Genomic DNA, 22861 nt, shown 5'->3' on the forward strand with positions numbered 1-22861 from the left:
AGAAAAGTGAGAGAAAAGCATCAAGTCATTGTTTCACTTAGTTGTTTCATTTAGTTGTATACTCATTGATTGCTTCTTGTACCTGCCCTGCATCTGGAACACCAGATTGACACTTGATCTACTGAGCAACCTGTCCAGGGCCACTGTCATGCTTTTTAAAAAAGATTTCTTATTCAGAAAGAAAGAACACATTCATTTTATTTAGATTTTAAAATCATGTGTGTGTTATGTATTGTATCTATGTATGTTTTAAAAAATAAAGTTACTTTCAGTTACTGGTTTTGCCAACAGTTATTTCCTGGGATCACTTCAAGGAAGAATCATTGAGATATGTATTTTGTTAGAACATTTTTTAATGCTTCAGCTGTATAAGCACATTTATGGATGGAATCCTTGAAAGAATGATTACATATAAAACCCAAAGCAGTGTTGCTACTCATGTTAAATTATAATTTTATCAATTAAACAAAATCAACATGGCTATAATTGCTATTATTAATGCTTTTCAAGGTATTATATTTTCAAGTAAGTCAGATTTTGAACAAATGTGTAATATAGTAACTTTTTCCAAGTTAATTTTTTAAATCTAATTTATCTTAGGAAATTTTCATAGTATAAATTTTGCTTTTGGGTTCATAAATATGTGTTTCTTTAAACAGTCTTTTGAGTATAAGTAGAGGTTATCTATCCAAATAGGGATATAACTGCTTTCATGTACCACTTCCTCCAAAACTAGTTATGATTGAGAGCTTTACTGTGTATAAAAATTCAAATTTAATTTAGTGAGTTATGCTAAATGATTTTTATATGTAAAATTTTTGGCAGACACTAATAAATGATTTGCAAGTATTTTGACATAAGAAGATTCTTTAATTCTTAGAGTAAGTATGATAACCTTTTGGGAAGGTATGAATAAGTATCTCTGCCTCTGCTGTCTGCTTCACACACTCTCTTTTCTTTGGAAAAGAAATCAGTGTAGGAAAGAGTGTTCACTGACTTTTTTTTCCTTCTTTTTTCTTCCCCTCTTGTGCCACCTCCTGGAAGAAGGGAAGTTATGCATCTTGTAATTTAAATTTTGGCTTTTCACATACATGTACCACTTCTTGAACATTAGTTAGGAGTGATAACTTGCTGTCTGTGTGAAATTCTAATCTAAATTATTGTGTTTTTTTTCAGTGCTGTTTTAAGTGAGTTTTACTGCGCAAACATTCACATTACACAAAGTTGTTCTTTATGTGCTTTGGTGTGGTTCATGCTGTTAGTTACTGAATCAACCCTGGATATGATTTTCTACTCATTTATAATGATGAATAGAGAAATCAAATCAGGTATAGATATGGTTACCATTATTTATATTTACAGTTGTCTGATACTTTTTGTTAAAAGTTGAATTTGCTATATATTTGCTGATGATATCAGAAAATAAGTATGTGCTGAGTAGCTTGTCTATAAGCATTTAACGCTTAATGTTAGTGTTCTACCTATCCAGTTATACAGATATAACTGAATGGAAAAGAATATCACTGTTTTACTTTTAGCTTTTCTTTTATGAAATCTTAACTGCTTTGAATATCACATATCTATTTATATATATATTTATATATGTACATATATACCCATATATATTTATTTTATCTCACTTGTTAATATTTGTATTCTTTTTAAGGCATCATTTCCTGCATTATTGACAACTTTTGCCTCTGATCACTTAACTATCTTTTAAATTCTGATCAGTCACTTTGTTAAAACATTTTTATTATAAAACTCAGCTAATTTTTAAAAACAACAGTTTTGTTCTTAAGGAATTTATTAATCTCTTTCCATATAATTTTATGAATTAAGTGTGGACTCTTTAGAGCAGTGGTAGTTAACTGTAAAGCCAGCAGCCAGGGCCAGGGCCACCATCACAGCAGCCCGGCTCATGCAGGTTCACATTGGATTCGGACAGTCGGTAAAGAAACAATGGAGCCAAAAGCTGGTGGGCCATTGTCTTTAATTCTAGCTTGCACCCGGTGGGCAAGTAAAAAAAATACACACTGGGCTCCAAAACCCACTCACATTCAGTGCTCACAAAGCTACTGATTTATCCGAGTTTCCTAGAATCAAAGGTTTCTAGCTCACCAGACTTATTCACCTCTGTTCCCCATCTCCTTCCTTCTCTATACACAAACTCTGCACTAACTGGCTTCTCACTTAGCACTCCGCCATCTTGGCTGCTTCTCCTGGCCACACAGCCTCTTTCTGCTCTCTGCTCTGCTCCCTCTGCTCTCTCATGCTAATCATCCCAGGAACCAAGAGAGCAAGCTCCCGTTCTGCCCCTATTTTATAGTGTAGCTTCACAACCTCTAATCCAATATACAAAATAGGGAAGTCTCTAATACAAAGTCACTTCTCTGAGGCATGATTGGATTGTACCACCCCACATCAAAAAGGGTGGGAAAGGCTTAATCCCAAAACCAAGCCCCAGGCTACAAGGATTCTCAACACACATTAATATCACCTGGGCGATGGCCTCACGTGGGCAGTGCCATTTTTAACAAAGTGAGCATAATACATTTTATCTGCCCAACATTAACCTGGTCCCTACCACCCACTAGTGGGCATTCCAGCTTTCATGGTGGGTGGTAGTGGAACAACCAAAGTATAAATAAAAAGATAGATTTAACTATAGTAAGTTGTTTTATATTCTGCCAAACTCAGTGAAAATCCGACATAAAGTACTTGGTAAGTAATGATTATTATATGCTTTAACTTGCTGTAACTCTGCTTTATAAATTTTATAAAGTAAAGTTACTTCCCTACTTTATAAATCACCATTACTGTGGAACCGGTGAGCGGTTAGAAAATTTTACTACTAACAGAGATACAAAAGTGGGCAGTAGGTGTAAAAAGGTTGACTATCCCTGCTTTAGAGAATGGCAAAATGACCTGCCCTTTGAATTATAAGGATAAAAAGAGAAATTACATTGTCATCTATGTATATAAGGTGTTCTGTTTATTGTGGGATGATTCAAATTGTAAAAATCTTAAACATTTGCTGAGTTTCTGTAATGTTAGTTTGGAAATATCATTTTAATTTTTACCTCATTTGTCCAAGGTAGCAATATTTTTTTAAGTGAGAGAGACAGAGACTGAGAGACAGAGAGAGGGACAGGTAGGAATAGACAGGAAGGGAGTTGAGAAGCATCAGTTTTTTGTTGCAGCACCTTAGTTGTTCATTGATTGCTTCTTATATGTGCCTTGATCAGGGAGGCTCCAGTTAGGCTAGTGACCCCTTGCTCAAACTAGTGACCTTGGGCTCAAGCCAGCGACCATGAGGTCATGTCTATGATCCTACGCTCAAGCTAGCAATCCTGTGCTCAAGCTGGCAACCTCAGAATTTTGAATCTGGGTCCTCAGTATCCTAGGCAGATGCTCTTTCCACTGTGCCACTGCCTGGTCAGGCTCCAAGGTAGCAATTGATCCCTGCTTTTCATTTTATTAACTAGGTACTGTAACATGTTGCTCAATTAAGATTAACTAATAGGTTTTCCATTAAAACTAATAGGTTTTTAGGTCATGTGTTTTTAGTAGGTGAAATTATTTAACATCTTTGTTAGTCAAATAATGATATATATGTTTGTAAATATGATATATATGTTTGCTCGCTTATAGTTTGCTTTAGGTGTGGGAGATAGGCTGTAAGCTCACAACCTCCTTATAGTCTAAGGCAGGGGTCTCAAACTCGCGGTCGTGCGGTCCGCCCACCAATTTTGTGTGGCTCGCAGACTAATCAAACTTCGTGGATTAATCTGCGGGCCAGTCTGCGGGCCGCACAAAATTGGTGGGCGGGCTGCATGCGGCCCGTGGGCTGCGAGTTTGAGACCCCTGGTAAGGCTTAGTTTCAAGACTAAGCCTTTCCCACCCTTTTAATACTAAGATCTTTTCAACATCCTTCTAATACTAAGATATTCTCAAAACTAAGCTTTTCCCCACACCCTTAACTGTTGCATGATAGGAGGTGGTGCACTCTTATGAGGAATCCCATTTATGCCTCAGGTAAGTGGTTTTGTATCAGAGACTTTCTTATTTGTATATTGGCTTAAAGGATTTAATTTCTACACTATAAAATGGGGCAGAACAGAGGCGCTGTCTCTCAGATCCTACCATCAGCATTGCAGAAGAGAGGCAGCCAAGATGGCGGAGTGCTGAAGGAGAAGCCAGTTTGTGCAGTTTGTGCAGAGAGAAGGAGATGGGGAACAGAAGTGAATAAGGCTGGTGGGGCCTTTGATTCTAGGAATATTTGGATGAGCCAGTGGCTTTGGGAGCCCTGAATGGAAAGGGAAGTGTTTTCCCACTGTGTGTATTTTCTTGCCCGCTGGGTGTGAGCTAGGATTAAAGGTAATGGCCCACCATCCTCCGACTCCGCCATTTCTTTACCATTTGTCTGAATTCAATGAGAACCTCCATGTGAATGGCCATGATGGCGGCCTGTGGCCATACAATCTTGTTATTAGTTTTCTCATTTATCTTAGAAGTTATCTGAACATTTAGCCATTTTTTCAGTGTTAAGAGATTTTTACCTAGTGCCTTGGAAACCTCAGCTTGCCTGAAGTAGGAGGAAGTTCTGTGTAGTACTCCAGCCTGCTGGGAACTACCAGTGTCATGTGGAAAAAACATACTCAAGGAAAAAACCTGCTCAAGACATAAACTATGTCAAGAGGAAGAGAGTGGGAGGCCTGCCAAAGGGAAGCAAAAGAGAGACCTGAATCTCCCTCTCCCTTAGCTTTTATTATCAGAAGCAGAACAGAGGTAACAGGATTACAAGGGAGGGAGATCAGGTGACAAGGGGAAGAATGATTAATGGCCATTTTGCTGACATGGAGAAAGGGCTAAAATGATCAGAATATTCTTTTTCTTTTGCTAATTAACAAGCACAAAGAAAGGGGCAATCCAGAACCTCTAGGTTAATTTTCTAAAGCCCATTCACATGCATTCTGTTGGGCTGATAAAATATATTATGCTCACTTTGTTAAAGATGGCACTGCCCAAATAGAAGCCTGTCGCCCAGGTGATAATATTAGTTGCCCTTCTTGCTTGGGATGGGCGTGATTATATTAATGTGTGTTGGGGGAGGGCTTTTGCACATAAAGGTTTTAAAAGGAGAGATCACTTTGTTCCTGGGAAGAGTGATTATGTTCTAGGAAGAGCCCATGGAGGGAGAGCAGAGAAAGGCCATGTGGAGGAGAGAAGCAGCCAAGATGGCGGAATGCTGAAGGAAAAGCCAGTTTGTGCAGAGTTTGTGCAGATAGAAGGAGATGGTGAAAAAGGCTGGTGAGCTAGAAACTTTTGATTCTAGGAAACTCGGATAAGTCAGTGGCTTTTGAAGCTCTGAATGGAAAGGAAAGTGTTTTCCCACTGTGTGTATTTCTTGCCCTCTGGGTGCAAGCTAGGATTAAAGGTAATGGCCTGGCCCTGGCCGGTTGGCTCAGTGGTAGAGCGTCGGCCTGGCTTGCAGAAGTCCCGGGTTCAATTCCCGGCCAGGGCACACAGAAGAGGCGCCCATCTGCCTCTCCACCCCTCCCCCTCTCCTTCCTCTCTGTCTCTCTCTTCCCCTCCCGCAGCGAGGCTCCATTGGAGCAAAGATGGCCCGGGCGCTGGGGATGGCTCCTTGGCCTCTGCCCCAGGCGCTGGAGTGGCTCTGGTCGCGACAGAGCGATGCCCTGGAGGGGCAGAGAATCGCCCCCTGGTGGGCAGAGCGTTGCCCCTGGTGGGCGTGCCGGGTGGATCCCAGTTGGGCGCATACGGGAGTCTGTCTGACTGTCTCTCCCCGTTTCCAGCTTCAGAAAAATACAAAAAAAAATAAATAAATAAAAAGGTAAGGGCCCACCAGTTCTTGGCTCTGTTGTTTCATTACCATCCGAATCTAATGCGAACCTGCATGGGCCAGCTGGCTGTGATGGTGGCCGTGGCTACTGGCTTTACACATTCCTTTGTGTCTGCACAAAGGTCACCCACACACACTTTCTTGGTGTTTGCATCCAAGAGACATTTACTCAGGGCTTTTAACCAAAGTTCCCCAGTCCAAGTCATAGAGGATTCAAGATTAGATGGGTGATTTCTTATAGTTCTGGTTTCAAATCAGAGTGAGCATTGGGAGGATAGTTTGGGCTTTCTGAATCTTGACATACTAATTTTTGTGAATAGTAAGCTGTGACTATCAACAGTTTCATAAAAATATAATTGGGAAAATTTGGAAGCCAGGAAAGATTGAGAAACTTTTAACTTTAAGATCTGATCTTTTGGGCCTGACCTGGCGGTGGCCCTGTGGTTAGAGCATCGGCCTGGGATGCAGATCAGCCAGGTTTGAAACCCTGAGGTTGCCGGCTTGAGCGTGGGCTCATTCGGCTTGAGTGCGGGCTCACCAGCTTACAGCATGAGGTTGCTGGCTTGAGTGTGGGATCATAGACATGATCCCATGATCGCTGGCCTGAGAAAGGGGTCACTTGCTCTGTTGTAGTCCCCTGGTCAAGGCATATATGAGAAAGCAATCAATGAACAACCAGGGTGCCACAACGAAGAATTGATGCTTCACATCTCTCTCCCTTTCCTATCTGTACCTTTCTGTTCCTCTCTCTTGTTTCTGTCAAAAACAAAAAAAACCCTTATCTTTTGGATTGTGGTAATTGACATTATCAAGTTGAGAATAGTCAGACTGACAGGATTTTAAGATACTGTTAATGAAGTTAAGTTAGGAATGGTTTCCTGTTAAATTTGTATCTCACTTTGGCACATGGATCTTGAAAATTTTCTGATTTTTCAACGAGTTAGGATTATATATCATAGCTTTGAAATATGACTTGAAATGTTTTCAAAATCATATATGATCATCATTTTTTACATTTTGTAGAATATAAATCTGTGGTGATTAACACTCAGTAATATGAAGTGAAGCAATATTTGCAGAGTGCCAAGAAGCCAGTGCATATTTTGCATAGTCACTGATTCACTTTTCAGTAGCAGTTGATACGTACAGTGCTTTGTATCTTATCAAATGTTTTTATCATTATTTATGAATATAGAAGGCATCATAGATATGGATTACAGTGATTTATTTTTAATTTTTAAAATGTATTATAATCTTTTTTGTCTGTGGGTGCTTGTACAGCCAGTAGTCGCTGCCATCGTGACCATTCACATGCAGATCCTCATTGGATTCAGGCAGATGGTAAAGAAACAGTGGAGCCAAAAAATGGTGGGCCATTCTTTTAATCAAGTTTCATACTGGCTGATGAGCAAACACACAGGGAAAAGCACTTCCCTTTCACTCAGAGCTCACAAAGCTACTGACACATTCTCTGGTTCCACAACCAGGATAATCTCCAGTTTTTCCTAGAATCAAAGGCCCCAATAGTCTCAGCAGAGCTCACAAAAGCCCTCAACTCTGTTCCCCATCTCCTCTCCATACAAACTCTGCAAAAATATGGCTTACCACTCTCTGCAAAAGTAACTTTTTTTCTCTCCCTACCATCTTGGCTGCTTCTCCTTTTCCTTTTTCCTCTCCTTTAAAACTTCTCTGGCACCGAAACCTCTCCTCCAGCAACTTAGCATAATAATGGCACTTCCCAAGCAGGAAGGTAATTAGCAATTTCACAGATCACATACCTGGCACTGCCCAGAGCCATTTTTTGATTTAATTTATTGTGTTTACATAGATTCTAGTGCCCCCCCAAATGCATCCCCCCTTCCGTATTTCCCTCAACATCCCTCTTGCCCTCCTCCCCCCAACGCCCTCTCCCCCATCCCTCCAGGATTTGCTTTTCTGCTCTCTGTAACGCTGTGTTATGTGTATATAATTTTACCAATCTCTTTCCCTTCTCTGATCCCATCCTTTCATCCCCTTTCCCTCTGTCTGCTTTCCCTCTGGTCCCTTTGATCCCTCCTCTGCCTCTATTCTGTTCCTCAGTTCACATTATTCATTGGGTTTCTCAAATGAGTGAGGTCATATGATATTTTTCCTTCTCTGCCTGGCTTATTTCATTTAACATACTAGTTTCCGGGTCCATCCATGTTGTCACAAAAGGTAAGGTTTCCTTCTTTTTCATGGCTCCATAGTATTCCATTGTGTATATGTACCACTGCTTTTTATTCCACTCGTACACTGACAGACACTTGGGCTGTTTTCAGATCTTGGCTATTGTAAACAATGCTGCCATAAACATGGGGGTGCATTTCTTCTTTTGGATCAGTGATGTGGTGTTCTTCAGATATATTCCTAAAATACCTTGGGATGGCTGGGTCAAAAGGCAGTTCCATTTTTAATTTTTTGAGGAATCTCCATACTGTTTTCCACAGTGGCTGTACCAGTCTGCATTCCCACCAGCAGTGCAGGAGGGTTCCCTTTTCTTCACATCCTCGCCAGCATTTATGATGTGTTGTTTTGTTAATAAGCGCCATTCTGACTGGTATGAGGTGATATCTCATTGTGGTTTTAATTTGCATTTCTCTAATGATTAGTGATATTGAACATTTTTTCATTTGCCTACTGGCCATCTATATGTCCTCTTTGCAGAAGTGTTTATTCATTTCTTTTACCCATTTTTTGATTGGATTGTTTGTCTTCCTGGTGTTGAGTTTTACAAGTTCTTTATAAATTTTGGTTATTAACCCTTTATCAGATGTATTGTTGAATATGTTCTCTCATTGTGTGGTTTATCTTTTTATTTTTTTCATATTGTCTTTAGCTGTGCAAAAGTTTTTTAGTTTGATACAGTCCTATTTGTTCTTCCTGTCCTTTATTTCACTTGCCCGTAGAGATAAACCAGCAAATATATTGCTGCGAGAGATGTCGGAGAGCTTACTGCCTATGTTTTCTTCTAAGATGCTTATGGTTTTCTGACTTACATTTAAGTCTTTTATCCATTTTGAGTTAATTTTTGTGAATGGTGTAAGTTGGTGGTCTAGTTTCATTTTTTTGCAGGTAGCTGTCCAACTTTCCCAACAGCATTTTTTTAAAAACACTATCTTTACTCCATTGCATGCTCTTAACCTCCTTTGTCAAATATCAATTGTCCATAAAGGTGTAGGTTTATTTCTGGATTCTCTGTACTGTTCCATTGTTCTGTATGCCTGTTCTTATGCCAGTACCAAGCTGTTTTGAGTATGGTGGCCTTGTAGTATAACTTGATATCAGGAAGTGTGATGCCACTCACTTTATTCTTCTTTTTCCAGATTGCTAAGGTTATTGGTGTTCTTTTTTGGTTCCATATAAATTTTTGGAATATGTGTTCTATATCTTTGAAGTAGGTCATTGGTATTTTAATAGGAATTGCATTGAATTTATAAATTGCTTTGGATAATATAGACATTTTAATGATGTTTATTCTTCCTATCTATGAACATAGTATATGCTTCCACTTGTTTCTATCTTCCTTGATTTCTTTTTTCAATGTTTTATAATTTTTTAAGTACAAGTCTTTAACCTCCTTGGTTGAATTTACTCCTAGATACTTTATTTTTTTGTTGCAATAGTAAAGGGGATTGTTTTCTTTCTTTTTTTCTTTTTTCTTTTCCCAAAAGGAAAGTTTATTTTAAAAACACCTGGGTGCAGGTGGGCTGAGACCAGCAAAGGGTGTCGGCCAAGGGGATTGTTTTCTTAATTTCTCTTTCAGACAGTTCATTGTTGGTGTATAAAATGCCTCTGATTTCTGAATATTAATTTTATATCCTGCCACCTTGCTAAATTCATTTATCAGATCCAGTAGTTTTTTGACTGAGACATTAGGGTTTTCTGTGTATAGTATCATATCATCAGCAAATAATGATAGTTTTACTTCTACTTTTCCAATTTGGATGACGTTTATTTCTTCTTCTTGTCTGGACTTCCAGAACTATGCTGAATAAGAGTGGTGAAAAGGGGCATCCCTGCCTTGTTCCTCATCTTAAGGGGATTGCTTTTAATTTTTTCCCATTGAGTATGATGTTGGCTGTGGGTTTGTCATAGATGGCCTTTATCATTTTGAGGTATGTTCCCTGTATTCCCACTATGCTGAGAGTTTTGATCGTAAATGGGCACTTTATTTTATCAAATGCTTTTTCTGCATCTATTGATATTATCATGTGATTTTTATCCTTCCTTTTATTTATGTGATGAATCACATTAATTGATTTGCAAATATTGCACCATCCTTGCCTCCTCAGAATAAATCCCACTTGATCATGATGTATGACTTTTTTTCATGTATTCCTGGATCTGATTTGCAACTATTTTATTGAGAATTTTAGCATCTAAATTCATCAGGGATATTGGCCTATAGTTTTCTTTCTTTGCATTGTTTTTGCCTAGTTTTGGAATCAGAATTATGCTTGCCTCATAAAAGGAGCTTTGAAGTTTTCCCTCCTCTAGAATTTTTTTGAAATAGCTTGAGAAGGATAGGAGTGATTTTTTCTTTGAATATTTGGTAGAATTCACCTGTGAAGCCATCTGGCCCAGGGTTTTTGTTTGTTGGGAGTTTTTTGATAACTGTTTTGATCTCATTTGTTGTAATCGGTCCGTTTAGGTTTTCTGATTCTTCTAGATTGATTTTTGAAAGATTATATGTTTCATGGAATTTTTCCATTTCATCTAGGTTGTCAAATTTTTTGGCGTACAGTTCTTCATAGTATTTTCTTACAATCCTTTGTATTTCTGCTGTGTCAGTGGTTACTTCTTCACTCTCATATTAAATTTTATTTATTTGAATCCTCTCTCTTTTCTTCTTGGTGAGTCTGGTTAAAGGTTCATTAATCTTGTTTACCTTTTCAAAGAACCAGCTCTTGGTTTCATTGATCCTCTGTATTGTATTTTTAGCCTCTATGTCATTATTTCTGCTCTGATCTTTATTTCCTTCCTTCTAGTTCCTCTGGGCTTTACTTGCTGTTCTTTTTCTAGTTCTTTTAGATGCAGGTTTAAATGGTTTATTTGAGCTTTTTCTAGCTTCTTAAGGTATGCCTGTAGTGCTATGAACTTCCCTCTCAGTACTGCTTTTGCTGTGTTCCATAAATTTTGAGTTTTTATATGTTAACTTTCATTTGTTTCAAGAAAATTTTTGATTTCTTTCTTGATCTCATTGTTAACCCATTCATTATTTAATAACATGCTATTTAGTTGCCAAGTCTTTGAGTGTTTTTTCAGTTTTTCTATTGTAGTTGATTTCTAGTTTCATGCCATTGTGATCCGAGAGGATGCTTGATATGATTTCAATCTTCTTAAATTTATTGAGACTCGTTTTGTTTCATAACATGTGGTCTATCCTAGAGAATGTGCCATGAGCACTTGGAAAGAATGTATGTTTTGCTGCTTTAGGGTGAAAGGTTCTGAAGATATCTAATAAATCCAGTTGATCTATTGTGTCCTTTAAGTCTGCTGTTTCTTTGTTAAATTTCTTTTTTGAAGATCTATCCAGTGCTGTCAGTGGGGTATTGAAATTCCCTAGTATTATAGTATTGCTGTTGATCTCGCCCGTTATATCCATCAAAATCTGCTTTATATATTTAAGTGCTCCTATATTAGGTGCATAGATATTTATAATGGTTATATCTTCCTGTTGGATTGCTCCTTTTATCACTATGTATTGACCTTCTTTATCCATTATTAAAGCTTTTGTTTTGAAGTCTATTTTGTCAGATATAAGTGTTGCTACCCCAAGATTTTTTTCATTTCCATTTTCATGAAGTATTTTTTTCCATCCTTTCATTTCAGTCTATGTGTATCTTTTGTTTTGATGTGGGTCTCTTGTAGACAGCATATGTATGGGTCTTGTTTTTTTATCCATGCTGCTACCCTATGTCTTTTGATTGGAGCATTTAATTCATTTACATTTAAGGTTATTATTGATATGTAGTTGTTTATTGCCATTTTATTCTTTAATTCTACATTCCTCTTTTACTAGATTCCCCCCCTTCTGTTTACAACAGGCCCCTTAACATTTTTTGCAGCATTGGTTTAGTTGTAATGAATTCCTTGAGGTTTTTTTTTTTTTTTGTCTGGGAAGCTTTTTATTTCTCCTTCAATTTTAAACAATAGCCTTTCTAGATAAAGAAGTCTTTGTTGTAGGTTCTTGTTCTGCATTACTTTGAATATTTCTTGCCATTCCCTTCTGGCCTCAAGTGTTTCTGTTGAGAAGTTGGATGCCATCCTTATGGGGGCTCCTTTGTAGGTGATTGACTGCTTTTCTCTTGCAGCTTTTAGTATTTTTTTTTTATCTCTTAACTGGTATTTTAATTATCATGTGTCTTGGTGTAGGTCTTTGTGGGTTCCATTTTAATGGGATTCTCTGTGCTTCTTGAACTTGTGTGACTTTTTCCTACATCAGTTTAGGCAAATTTTCAGCTGTGATTTCTTCAATCAGGTTCTCTATTCCTTGTTCTTTCTCTTCTCCTTCAGGAACCCCGATTATATGGATGTTGTTTCTCTTCATGTTGTCACAAAGCTCTCTTAGAGTTTCCTCAGACTTTTTGGTCCTCTTTTCTTTTTGCTCTTCTGCTTCTGTGCTCTTGCTTATCTTGTCCTCTAAATCACTGATTTGGTTCTCTGCTTTGTCCAGCCTGCTTTTTTTTTTTTTTTTTTTTTTTTTTTTGTGTGTGTGTGTGTGTGTGTGTGTGTGTGACAGAGACAGAGAGAGTCAGAGAGAGGTAAAGATAGGGACAGACAGACAGGAAAGGAGAGAGATGGGAAGCATCAATTCTTTGTTGCAGCACTGTAGTTGTTAATTGATTGTCTTCTCATATATGCCTTGACGGGGTGGGGGGGGAACTACAGAAGACTGAGTGAACCCTTGCTTGAGCCAGAAATGTTAAGCTGTGCTTAATGTTTGAGCTTTGCTCAAACCAAATGAGCCCATGCCAAAGTTGGCAACCTTGGGGTCTTTAACCAGGGTCCTTGGCATCCCAGTCTGATGCTCTATCTACTGCACCACCACCTGGTCTGGCTTGTCCAGCCTGCTTTTAATTCCTTCTAGTGTAGTCTTCATTTCTGATATTGTGTTTATCATTTCTGTCTGATTCTTTTTTATGATTTTAATGTCCTTTTTGATGTCAGCTATCTCTTTGTTTAGGTGCTTGTTTTGTCCATCTATTGTTGCTCTAAGATCTTTGAGCATCCTAACAATCATTATTCTAAACTCTATATGCAGTATCTTGTTTATTTCCATTTCATTCAGTTCTTTTTCTGGGGATTTCTTTGTTGATTCATTTGAATTGCACTTCTCTGTCTTCTCATTTTGTCTCTGTATTGACTAGATACCACTCTAACTATGGTTGTTATATCAGTCCTGAGCTAATGCTGTCCATATCTGGCCACTGGATGTACCAGTCCTGGACCTCCCTGGCCAGAATTTATTGCAGACTGGATGTCACTGCTTTTGACTGGCCTTTAGCAACCTTCTTGGAGCTGCAGGTGATCCAGAATTTGTGGCTGCCTCTGCTGGGCCCTGATGCCATTGTAACTATCATCTGTACTCCTAGGCTGGCTTTTATCCACTCTTGGCCAGTGTGACCTTTGAAGTGAAGTTTTTTCATTGGCCCCCCTCTGCCTCCACCTCCTCAGGCATTCGGGCACCAGCACGGGCTTGCAGGCCACAGTTTGGGTTTTACTATGAGTGCGGGGGCTTCCTTGCCTCCCTGGGCTCTGCCCCCTGCAGGTGTGTAGGCTGCCTCTCCCGGCTCTATCCCCACAGGCATGAGGGATGACTCTTAGGGCTCTATCCCTCTTTTTCACAACAACATGGGCTGCTGGGCTCTGCCCTTCGTGGGTGCTTGGGCTGCCTCTCCAGGCTCTTCCTCTTGCTGTTGCTGTGTGGCCACCTGGCTCTGCCCCCTGTGCCCGGGATGCTTCACCCTGCTGGGGTCCAGCCTGCACCAGCGCAGGGGATGCCTCACCCTGCAGGGTTCTATCCCCACGGGCACGTGGGACTCCTCTCCAGACTCCACTTCCCACCACTGCCATGTGGGCTGCATCGCTGAGCTCTACTCCTGAATGCTGCGCAGGCCAAATTCTGCAGCTGCTGCTGCTGCCAGGCCCTCCTGCCCTTTGGAGGGTACTCAGCAGGTTGGGGGGACTGTGTAGCCCAGACCTCAGCACTCAAAACTTGTGTTCCTGATATGCCCCCTGCTTCTAAGCAACTCTGCACTGACTGGAGTAGGAAAGCCTTCGGTGGATGGGGTAATTGCTTCCCTTTGCTGGTGCCTCTTCTTCTGGGAAAAATGGCCACTTTAGATTTGGGGAGTGAGTCAGCGCAGGGGTTAGAGTGGCCAGTCTCTCCCTGTGCCTCTGAGATTACACTCTCCTCTTGCAACTTCAGTCCTCTCAGCGCTATTCACTCCCAGAGCCCCAGGTAAGTGGCTGTGAATGAAGTTTTGTGCGTGGTTCCTTTAAGACGGAACCCGGGTCTGAGAGTTCTGTCTCCCTCTCGCAAACAGTAACCTTGCTTTTCTTTCAGCTAAATACTGTCTATATGCTTCCTCTAGTCTCTGGGACTCCAAGCTGGAGTTCCAGTCCTGTGGCTGAGGGCCCACAACTCTCCAAGAAACTTACCCCACTGTGGAGAACCTCCAGGCTGCCTCTTGCTCCTGGGAGTGGGGCAGCCCTTTCCGTGTCTCTTTCCTACCTGCTCAGTGTAGTTTCTTCGGTGTTGCTTGGTTATAGATTCCTTTTAGTTTAGTCCAAAGTTGGTTTTTCAAGATGATTGTTCCTAAGTTAAGTTGTAATCCACTTTGGTCTGGGAGGTGGGAGTTGTAACATTCGCCTACTCATTTTCCTATCTCTGACATAAATATTATATAAGTTTAAGATAGACAATGTGATGATTTGATACATATATATTGCAAAATGTCTACCACAATAAGGTTAGTTAATGCATCCTCACCACACAGGATTACCATTTTGTTATTGTTATGTTGATAACATTAAAGCTTTACTCTCATAGCAACTTTCAATTATATCATACAGTATTGGTAACTATAGTTATGCTATTGTGCATTAGCTTCCTGGTAGGTCTTTTAATAGTAGTTGGGCATTTATATTTCTGTTTGTGTTACAAACTACTAATTATAAAAGAAAATGTATATATTTCATCTTCTCTAGTACTTAGTCCTGTGATAGCATTTGAAATCACATAATATTTAAAAAATAAAACTTTATATGCTGTTAATTTACAAGAGATATTTTATTTTTTGAAAAGGAATATTTTAAATAGTGTAGAAATAAACAGTTAACTTACTGTCTTTTTCATTTTTAGCTGTTAGTCTCTACTTGGAATTAAGAATTTACCAGTCAATATTTGATATTTTTATTAGAGATAAATTTTGTGTGTGTTGGTAAGCATATATGTGTTATGTATATATATGTAAATGTCATCTTTAAAAATTTTTTGTCACAAATTTTCAAAATTCTAGGAATTTGATGTAAAGAAAAGAGCACAGTAAACTAACCTGTCTATTAATCTATTTAGAAATTCTCATTTTTTAAATTAAAAAAGACAATTGAAAATTATTGACACATTAATGCAGTAAAGGTTAAGGGGATTATATGTATGTAAGTAATGTATGCTTTTAAAAGTAAATATTTGAAAAATTAAAAAAGGAGATTGCTTATACATTTATTGTTAGGTTTTAGTTTTCCTTTTTTATTTCAGGAAATGCATAAGTGCAAATTAAGTTTTCATTATAAATGAAGAAATTGTCAGGTATATAACATTCATATCTTTCTGTTACTTACCTGTAGGCATTGCTGTCACATTAACTTGGGAAAATAGAAATATCTAGAGTAAATTTTCTCTTTTATAATATTTGTTTGGCTGGAGTTTCAGAATGATATTTTAAAAAAACTTTTCTTTTTCTCTTAGCCTCTCAAATTGCTTTGGCACTCATTAGATGAATGGCTACTTTTAATAGCTACAGAACTGAACTGATGAAAAACCAAAAGGACTCAACAGACATCACATCTACTTTACTAAGACAAAAAGGCCAAGATCAAGATGGTGCTTCCATTCCTCCATTTGAACCTCCAGAACTTGGGACCTATGAAAATCTATCTATAGGCACCAGAGGTTCTAAACCAGATAGATGCTCTAGGAGGGAAACAGGAAGCCACTGCAGTCGGTAAGGATGCTATTTCTGTGACAGCTAACCGGCTAAGTGCTGTCCTTCAAGCTTTTACATGTGCTGTTCTTGTCAGGTGCCTCCAGGGTAAGAGGGTTTCTGCTTTGTTTTGTGTACAGGTCTCAGCCTATCAATAACCAATCTTGTGGCTGGACCAGCCCTTGTGGTTCTTACTATCATTGCAAGGCACCATTCAGCAATAACCATCAGGAAACTTAAAAAAAAAGCTTTATTCCTTACAAGGTCTGGAAATTACATGGCACACGTGGGGCCACACAGCAAGGTTGCAGGGAGAGAGCAAGACCGAGAGCATGGCCCACGACAGAGCTAGCGCACCAGCAGTATGGGTATGGTCCTAGTGATCTGCTTTTTGGGGTGTCAAAGGTGGCAGGTTTCTGGTGCTTAGTCTTTATTGGTGAATTTAAAACATAAAAATGGGAATTTAAAGCGTGGGAAGAGAAAAAAACAACTGGCCTGAGTGAGTGGTCAGTTCTCAAAATCAACCAAAGTCTCTAAAGTAAAGGAGCCTCAGTGAGGGGGAGGTGACCTGTCTCTTATCTAGTTGGGTGGCTGGCAATGTGTTTATTAAAGACAGCCATCTTTGAAGTGTATGCCTCTTTGAAGCAGAAGCTTGGCAACCAAAACTTAAGTCAGGAGCTTTCTTTGTAAGAAAGAAAAACCCAACTGTCAGGGCTTTTACACTACATGCTTATTATTTCTTCTCTAATAGATAAAGAAATGCTATGATTTTTGTTGCTTTTTTTTTATACATAAAGTTTTATTAATTTTAATGGGGTGACATAAATAAATCAGGATATATATATTCAAAGAAAACATGTCCAGGTTATCTTGTCATTCAATTATGTTGCATACCCATCACCCAAAGTCAGATTGTCCTCCGTCACCTTCTATCTAGTTTTTTGTGTGCCCCTCCCCCTCCCCCTCCCCCTCCCCATCTCCCTTCCCCACCCCTCTCCCTCCTTCCCTCCCCCCCATAACCACCACACTCTTGTCCATATCTCTTAGTCTTGTTTTTATGTCCCACCAATGTATGGAATCATGCAGTTCTTGTTTTTTTCTGATTTATTTATTTCACTCCGTATAATGTTATCAAGATCCCACCATTTTGTTGTAGATGATCTGATGTCATCATTTCTTATAGCTGAGTAGTATACCATAGTGTATATATGCCACATCTTCTTTATCCAGTCATATATATATGTGTGTATATATATTACTGCGATTAAAGCCTTTAAGCAAACTCTTGGCCAATACAACAAGAATCCATAAAAGAGTAGTGTCCTTAACATGTTCACCAAGTCCAAGTTGGCACCAACACCATTCCAGATCCCTGCGAATGCAACCCAACCTCAGTTCAGTCCGTTAGGAGCTATCACAAGGAGCAGGAGTCCAGAAAAAGTCCACATCCAGGAAAAGTCCGCATGGCACTGGAATTGTCACAATTCTATACTTTGCAGCTCACGTCCAAGTGTTGCTGTTGTTTTTGTAATTTCAGTAAAAACAAAGTTTTGTTGATTTAAGGTTCTATTCTGATCTCATTTTAGGATACTCATTGTATTGTTCTAGAATTAGTTCAAAATATTTGATAAGCATTATATGTATATAAGTTATTAGCATGTAGAATGGTGAATACCACTTTGTATAAGATCACTTGATTATGTATTAGAAATATATAGACCAGAGATGCTTAAAATTACAAGATTTAAAAAAAATTACTTGTTTATATTATCTGTTAATGAAAATTATATATTTTTTATCTTACAGATTGACTAGGCATGCCTTGCTTTCTTAAATTTGTAAAGATGAACCATACCCTAATTTTTTTTGTCTAGAAGCCAGTCCAGTTTAATGCACAGTTTTCAGATTTGCTATATCACCAACCTTTGTCTATATATTCTAATTTTTTTTACTCTTCACAGAATGAGTTCTCCTCATTTCATTGAATTTGTCTGCAAACATGATTAAGTTTTATAATGCTTTGTTAAGAGGTAAGGCTTTCTTGAATTTATGGACTGCCCTTGTAGCCTTTTCTTTCTTTACTTATAGTTTTCATCTCAGCAGAAAAAATATTGCTTCCGATAAACTATTAAAAAAATGCTCAATGACAAGTGAAAGTATAATAGGTGTGTTATTCTTCTGTTTCAGTATTTATATATCTGAATCTGCATTTCACTTAATGTTATTTATCCTTTCTGTGCATTTAAACAAAAATGTATTTTTCTTTTAGAAACCCCCAAATTGTATTTGATCACTTTCACTTCCTCCTTGAATGTCCTGAGTTGATGTCAAGATTCATGCATATCATAAAAACACAGGTAGACATTTCTCTTAATCTTGATTTTAGTCTGTCTAATGAAAATTAACTCTAAATTTGAGTACTGTTTAGTGAAGTAATTATTATACATGAGACCTACTGCCGTAAGAGGAGTGAAATTACCTTATTCTTTATTTTAGTGTATGGAGTTAATGTTAGTATGTTATTTTAGGATGAGGAGTAATTTTTCTTCATCAAGAAATGTTTATTGAGGTCCTACTATGTCCAGAGGCTGTTCTAAGACACTGGAACACATTGCCACATTTCCAGAAATTAGTATCAGGGATTAGTTATTCTACGAGGATCATGGTCCTTGAGAAAAAGATTTTATCCCTAACTACATTTAGGAAATGTGCTCTGTTAGAGATTTGTAAAGTTTCTCAGCAGCTTGTTAAAGGTGTTGAGAGCTCTTTGCTAAAAATAATGACTTAATTTTTTTAAACCTCCAAATTTGTTTGACCTGAATACCTACCCCTGCTCCAGGGTTCATTCCACATATCTCATGTTTTGTGAAATGTGCTAAGAAAAGCTTGTTTTGCTACTTAACAACTCTGTGACTTTGGGAACATATCCAGCATCCTCAGCATCCTTGAACTTTGGTTTCTTTATGTATAAAATAGAGATAAGCCTTATAAGACTATTATGAAGAGTAAGTTTTAGTGATTGGCATGTATGTTCAATTAATAGTAGTTGTTTTGTTGGTAGAAGACATACATTCTTTTTCCAAGAGGATCTTAATTCAGTCTAGTAGAGGAGATAATAAATGTACCTGTAAGACAGTAATTACAGTTTTACTTGGTTCTTCAGGAGTTTAAGGGATGAAACTCTCTTCTGGCTGCTATAGTCAAGGGAAATTTTAAAGAGAAGGTGGATTTTAAACCGGACCTTGAAAAACATGCAAAATTTTGATGTGAGTGGATGGAGAGGATGAACATTCTGGCCAAGATATGGACATGTAGGTGGAAAAGTGTGTAAAACTACAGTTGTTGAAGTAGAAATTTTGTGGAGGTGAGGAATGAGATATAATTTTGGAAACGCAGATTTGAGTTTTCCTGTGTTTAGCCTTGATTGCTAGATTAAAGAATCACTGTTTGTTAGGGTGGCAGGAACCACTGATAGCTTTCCTTCAGGAGAATGCCATGATCCTGGCAAAATTTTAGTAAACAATTTGTCAGAAATGTAGAGTAGGCTAGTGACTATGGTTTAGTTAGTAGTCACGGGATAAATAATATAGCAGTTTTTGAATGTCTTTAACTTCCAGAAGTTAAAGAAAGCTAAGAACTAATTTGTATCCTTTGATATCTATTTAATAATGGTAATGTAAAAGAGAAGGTAGTAATAAATGCATTATTGAATGCTATCTTTATGTCAGTTACCATACATTTGATTTATGTGGATTATTTTCATAACAATCATATGAGATGGGTACTCTTACTGAAACTGAAGAAGTTAAAGTAAGTTGTTTCAGTCATTCAGCTACTGAGAGAACTGGAATTTAAAAATCTGTCTAGTTCTTAGGTTGTTTATTTATTTATTTGGTGAGGGGAGGGGAGATAGGTAGGTTCCTGCATGTGCCCCTACTGGGATCCACCTGGCAACCCCATCTCGGGATGATGCTTGAATACTGAGCTATTTTTAGTGCCTGAGGTTGATGTGCTCTAAGGGAGCTAGCCTCAGCACCTGGAGTCAAATTCAAACTAATCAAGCCACTGGCTGTGGGAGAGGAAGAGGGAGAGAAGGTGGTAGTGGTGGGGAGAAGCAGATGGTCACTTCTCCCATGTGCCCTGAGTGGGAATCATACCCAGGACGTCTATATGCTAGGCCAACACTCTATCCACTGGGCCACTAGCCAGGGCCTAAGTTCATTTTCCTAATGTACATTATTGACTCCATTGTAGGGCAAATGAGATTAGGGGTGAAAGAAACTTACCTTTTAAAAAAGGTAGTTTGCTATTTTTTAATACTGTCTCTGCTTTTCATTTCCTTTTCCTCTTCCCATCCTGAACAATTCAGTCAAAAAGCAACTGCATCAGCTATTCACCTTATCCCCCTTTTGACCCACAGAGGGGATTTTGTTGCCTGACCAGGGTGAGGAAAGTATTCACAAGTATCATGGTCCATTGTGGGCTTTGGAGCTCGGGCATGATAAGGAGGGTCTGTCTGTGTAGCAGAGGAGCTCAGCATGGAGTATGAGTTGGAGTGGCACATGGAGGACATCTGTTGTGGAGGGTGGTGACACTTGCTCAGAGTAGTTTGACACAGCCCAAGAAGGGATGGAGGTCATCCATGCAGTGAAGGGTTTATGTTAGCAATAAGATGTTGGCTATATAAAGGTTGAACAAATAAGTAAGTATAATAAAGATTATGGGAGTTTAGTTTCTCATTGTCAAAGAATTTACAAAATGGAGGAAAATAGAATAGAATGAACCATGTACCATTGGATTGGATTGGAGATAGCAGTGTGAACTACAATTTTTCATGTATGTAAGATATAGCAAACCTGGCACCCAGTTCTTGGTGTCTAAATACCATTCCCAATGAACTAGGATTCTTTGGAGAAATGGCTAATTTCAAGGCTGGGTCAGGGAAAGCACAAGTGAGCCTGAAACATCCTGTTGTGCAAAAAGTTGTTTAAAGAATTATGTTATACCTGACCAGGCAGAGACGCAGTGGATAGAACGTCAGACTGGGATGCAGAGGACCCAGGTTCAAAACCCTGAGATTGCCACTTTGAGCATGGTCTCATCTGGTTTGAGCACAGCTTACCAGCTTGAACCCAAGATCGCTGGCTTGAGCAAGGGGTCACTTAGTCTGCTATGGCCCCCCGGTTAAGGCACATATGAGAAAGCAATCAATGAACAATTAAGGTGCCGCAATGAAGACTTGATGCTTTTCATCTCTCTCCCTTCCTGTCTGTTTGTCCTATCTGTCCCTCTCTCTGTCTCTCTCTGTCTCTGTCACACACACACAAAAGAATTGTGTTATATTAAAAGTTACTCAGAACAAGGTTGATGGACTCCACTGGCCCAATCTGTAACAATTTGATAATCAAAATAAATATTGATGGCAAAATATTATAAATAAAATCAACTCATGAGTCTATATTAGAAAAAAAAGAATGAATAAATGGGAAGTTAAATGATGTAGGATATTTTTACTGTCTCACAGTATCTTCCCATGGAATAACTCATTACAAAGATAAAAAAAATAACTTTACATTGGACATATTTGGCAGTGATCAAAGCAGACATATCAGTGTGCCAGCTGATAAGATGTGTGGAGAGTAGGGCATCGCTTCTTCAATGTTTCTGCCAAAGATGCGCACCCTGAATTTAATCATGAGAAGATGCCAGATTAACTCCAGTTGGGGCATTCTAACAAAATAACTGACTTGCAATCTTTAAAAGTATCGAGGTCATGACAATTAAGAAAACATGGAAGAACTCTATCAGAATGAGACAAGACAACTAAATATAATTTGTGAGTCATTACGCTATAAAGGACATTGTTAGGAAACTGGCAAAACTTGAGTCGGGTCCAAGGTCAGATATAGTAATGTATCAGTGTTAATTTTTTTTTTATTTTGATGGTTGTTTTTTGGTTATGTAGAACAATTCTTTTGTTTGTAGGAAATACTGAAGTTTTTAATAGTAGCTGGATGTCTTATTGGCAACTTAATTCTCACATCAGAAAAAAGAAATACTTTGTATTCTACTATAGTTAGAAATTTTCTGTAACTTGAAGGCTGTCCCCTCTGCACCCCCCCCCCAAAAAAAAAACCCAAACAAAAAACAGTTAAAAACTGTCTTTGCTAAGGGATTGACTTTTTGTTCTGTTGGTTTTCAAGTGGCCTGTAGTTAAAGGGAGAAACATTTTTTATTGCTGCACAAGTACTATTAAGAGGAACATCTGCAATCAGTCCTGTTTTGTGTATTATTTTATGGAAATACAGATACTCAGAAAGCTTACATAAAATTATCTACTCTTTGGCTTCGTAGGTTTACCTATCTGTACATGGATGTTTTGTTCTTACAGAGATGTCTTATTAGCTTTTTTTTTTTAAAGTCTATACTCATCTCTTTATTTTAACATTTAAAATAATCACATACCATCCTGTCAATTCTACCAGTTGTGGCTACCCAATAAGTCACACATACACTCATATACTTGGAAAGTTACTGTACAGCTACTGCACTGATTGGCAGCATTTTGTACCTTTTATGTTCCATTTGAATTACTTTATTTTTTTTAATTTTAATTTTTTTTTTTTGACAAAGACAGGGAGAGAGAGTCAGAGAGAGGGACAGATAGGGACAGATAGGGACAGACAGACAGGAAGGGAGAGAGATGAGAAGCAGCAATTCTTCATTGCAGCTCCTTAGTTCACTAATTGCTTTCTCATATGTGCCT

General features: G+C 38.4%; 1 pseudogene; it reads left to right on the forward strand.

The window, feature by feature from the left end:
- Nucleotides 1-22861, forward strand: part of LOC136388412 (E3 ubiquitin-protein ligase HACE1-like) — a 91868-nt pseudogene that overhangs the window by 20021 nt on the left and 48986 nt on the right.

This window comes from Saccopteryx leptura, chromosome 1 (genome assembly GCF_036850995.1).
Source record: "Saccopteryx leptura isolate mSacLep1 chromosome 1, mSacLep1_pri_phased_curated, whole genome shotgun sequence".
In the NCBI taxonomy this organism is placed as follows: Eukaryota; Metazoa; Chordata; class Mammalia; order Chiroptera; family Emballonuridae; genus Saccopteryx; species Saccopteryx leptura.